Raw genomic sequence first — 4,117 nt, 5'->3', positions numbered from 1 at the left:
GCTACTTTAACACCTGGCAAATAGACTGGGGGAGGGCCAGGTTTAGGAGCTGTTCTGGAGTGAAACAGTGAATGATTACAGGGGTAAGAAAATGAACGGGAAGGGTGGTGACTGGGAGGCCTTTGTTTCCAGCCTGCCTTGAGCTGGTTATGGATTGGCGTAGCTGGAGGGTGGTATGGAGGGGGCGGAGGGGGTAAAGGTGGATGGAAGGCCACAAAAGAGTCCAGGTCTGTAAACATGGTTTCTGCAGTAGGGTACTGTTCACACGACATCTCCCAGGCTGCCTCATTGTCAAGAGCGGACTTTCATCCCCAAACCGTTCATCAGGAAAGAACTTGTGAGGATTCTGTAGGAGCTCTGCAGCGGCATCTGCAAGACCAAACTCTCTGAGCACTCGGATCTGGATTTCATAGCTGACGTTGGCACCTTCCCCACAGTTCAGGGCATAGGCTCTCTGCACCTGCTCTGTGTGCCGCAGTTCCTGCAGGCGCCTCACCATATCCTTCATAATGAGGAGACGAGGAACTGGGATCTCATTGGCTACAACTGATGGAGGGCTCGACTGGTTACTGCTGATCTGCTGGTGGCTAATCATGTGGCAGCACTGGGGCATGGCATTGCTGACCATGTAGTGTGTGTCTGGGACGTTGGACATGCGCACCATTCGCAGTCGCACCAGGTCTGTCTGCTCCACCATCATCTCATCCAGCACCGACTTCGCTTCTTCCACATAGGGAGAAAACAGCCGAGGACGAACATATATGCCAGCGTTCTTCTGCCGAAGCCAGGCATTTGATTTCCCGCCCTCTGCTGTAGGAAGCATGTCTGATGGCAGCGTGCTGATCAAGCCTCTTTTCATTGCATCACTCAAGACCTCACTGTTCAGAGGTAGGATGTGTTCAATCCGCACAAAAGGCAAGAGAGGAGAAAGGATCTCTCTAAGTTCTTCTATGTCCAGGTCTCCTCTTCACACCTCTTTTGTTCACACTATGTGCAGTGCCACTCAGTAAGTTTGGCTCTCTGTCTGCTATTCTCTTCATCAACTGATGTTCACCCCATTTAATCAGATATTTAAGGATATCTTGTTCGCTTGCCTGTAGGTAGTCAGACTGGATAGCAGTAAGCAGATGGTCTTTGCTCAGTTCATAAAAAACATCCGAAGTCATGACCTGGGATAACTCCTCACAAAGGAAATGCAAAGCTTGACGGTGCACCCACTTAGAGCCGTATGGATGCGAGCTCCACTTGAGGATGGCAATTAAGGTATCTAATGAGATGCTCTCAGCAATGATATCCTCATAGCCTTTTTGAGGCTGTGGCAAACTTCAATTTTTTTTTTTCTGTAGAAGCGTTTTCTCACAAATTTGGCCTGTGCAACATGTTAAATTCCAAGAATAGTGCTATGTGGTAAAGTTCCATGGCTTCTTCTGCCCTGGTCATGTTTGGCTTCCCTGCGACAAGAGCCTGAACTTCACTGAGACTCCCCACAGAGGGGCTACAGTGCAAAACAGAGAGGTCCACCACGTCGGTATACATACAGTGTAATATCACTTTTGCATATTTTTTTTGGTATAATGGACTCATCTAATATAATTCTTGTGGGAGTTCTCACAGTTCGGTCTGTGATTTCTTCATCAGTCCGTATTCTCCTTTGTAATAAATTTCGGAAAAATGGGGACCGTGCAGAAATAATAGCCTTGTGGGCTTTGAGCTCTTCATCTAAACAGTTCTGATTTTCACCAAAAGCTTCAACTAGTTCAGAATCTGAAGAAAAACTAAGGACAACATCATAATAACACATGTAATCAAAGAGTCCACGCATATCTACATCAAGGGAATTTGGTGTTCCAAATTCTTCACTATGCTGAACAAGGATATCGACATTCTGAAATCTTGAGTCCTCCATTCCAAACTCTCCTGTATAAAGGTAGTGTAACAAGGCAGAAAACATGGGCATATCAATACCAGCCGTACTGATGTCCATTATTATCTCTGCCCCATACTGAGGTGAAGAAGAAAGCAGGGTTTTTAAAAAATGGACACCTTGCTGCCAAAATGGCACGATGAACGGGAAAACAAGTCTCTTGAAATATTAAGTCCACGTCAGTACAGTACTTATACTCATAAAGGTCAGCCATGTCCTTCTGCAGTGTCTGAGCTTCTGGTCTAGCCAAACTGGCTTGCAGAGAAAGCTCCTTTAAGGCTGAAGTTCCCTCATATTCTTCCACTAGTGCATTGACATCTCTAACAGTCCACCCAGAGAGGAGTTCTCGCATCTGCTTGGCGTGATCAGCCGATCTATTAGATTTTCGGCGTTTAATAAACTTCTTTTTGAGAGTGGCAAGGCCAGAGGTTCTCTTTTTTTTGTCTTGTGGTTTCTCATGGCCATGGTCAAGGCTATACAACTTTGACTCACAACCATAGCCTTGTTGAGAATAGGAAGATGTTCCTATGAAAGTATGCTGGGCCTGTGAGTTTCCCCCTACCCTTGGGGAACATGAATGAGGATAGTTAGATGCATTAGCACCCATTTTCTTCAGTCACTCCAGCATTCCATCTGCTGGTTCTTCAGAGGGTAAGCCCAGAGGCCTTTAGGAACCTTCAACCCTGGATCCAGTAGCCTCTTTTCATCCATTTCTCGGAAGCTCCTCCCGCTGCGACTGCTGCTGGGACGGCTGCCATTGCCTCTGCCCCGCCGCTGCCCCCAGCGCCGCCATCCGCGCTGGCGCCAGCCCCCGCGGCCATTCTCCTCCAGCCGCCGCCGCCCTCCCCTCTCCTGTCAGTGGCTTAGGCTCTGGGACCACTCCAGGTCCCCCCCCCCCGGCGCCATTTTGACTCCAACAGGGAGCAGGAGGGGCTCGCCTCGCGCGGCCCTGGCGCGCCTGCTCCGCTCTGGTATTATTTTTCAGGTTCACATATGACCAAGATGTAAGTGCTAATGATCATTCTCAGCTTTCTATGTATAAGTTTATACATAGATCACATTAAGATTATTTTCCAAATCAGGCAACGTAATTTCTTAGTTCTCCAATGTATAAACTGCATATCTATAGCACAGCTTCAAGTTAAAATAAGTCCCACAGACAAGGTTATATTTACTTAACTCTGAGCACTAAAACACTCAGATATGGAGATAANTTATTTCATTCTTGAGAAAGCATAAATACTCTTATTTGGAATATAAGTGGTCCTCAGATCCATGATTTTTACTTTCTAAACTTCCATGTGTACAATCTCATTTTCTTCCAATAAACTTACAATCACCACCTTTGAGAGCCATACCAGTCTGCATTCTCTCTCTCTCTCTCTCTCTCTCTCTCTCTCTCTCTCTCTCTCTCTCTCTCTCTCTCTCTCTCTTTCTGTGCGTCTGTATGTCTGTCTGTCTCTCACACTCTTCCTCTCTCTCTTCCTCTCTCTAAAACAAAATATAGCACTCACCTACTGTCCAAGATCCATGTCCTTGTTGTCATGCTTGTTGCCATGATTATAATGGACTAAATCTCAGAAACTGTAAGCAAAACACAATTATACACTTTCTCTTATAATAATTGCCTTGGATTTAGTGGATAATTCTCAACAGAGGAATCTCAAATGGCCCAGAAGAACTTACCAAAATGTTCAAATTCTTAGTCATCAGGAAAATCCTCAGAAATTTGAAAAAGTCCTATATGAAAACACAACTATGTGCCTTCTGGACATATAACCAAAATATGTTCAACCATACCACAATATATTCTCCTCTATGTTCATAGTAGCCTTATTTTTGACAGCCAGTAGCTGGAAGCAATCCATATGTTCCTCAACCAAAAATGGATACAGAAAATATATCTCATTTACACAATGAAATAGTATTCAGATATTATACACAAGACCATCATGAGTTCTGAAACCAAATAAATGGAATGGAACTACACAATATCATTATGAGCAAAGTAATCCAGACACAAAATTATATGCATGGTTTATATTCACTGATTAGTGTATATTAGCCAAAAACTTGCAAAATATCCATGATACAATTCACAGACTATATGAAACCTAACAGGAAGGAAGGCCCAAGTTGTGGAGCAATGGGCTATGCACAGACAGCCTAGTCTCCAGTGGAGTTGGGGTCTTG

At 44.8% G+C, this 4,117-nt stretch overlaps 1 pseudogene; it reads right to left on the bottom strand.

The window, feature by feature from the left end:
- Positions 1–5: 5 nt before the first annotated feature.
- Positions 6–2,647, bottom strand: LOC110295624 (annotated as a pseudogene).
- Between the last annotated feature and the right edge of the window lie 1,470 nt (positions 2,648–4,117).

This window comes from Mus caroli, chromosome 6 (genome assembly GCF_900094665.2).
Source record: "Mus caroli chromosome 6, CAROLI_EIJ_v1.1, whole genome shotgun sequence".
NCBI classification, from domain to species: domain Eukaryota; kingdom Metazoa; phylum Chordata; class Mammalia; order Rodentia; family Muridae; genus Mus; species Mus caroli.
Note: the sequence above shows the minus strand (reverse complement) of the source record. Positions and strands in the feature narration are given on the sequence as shown.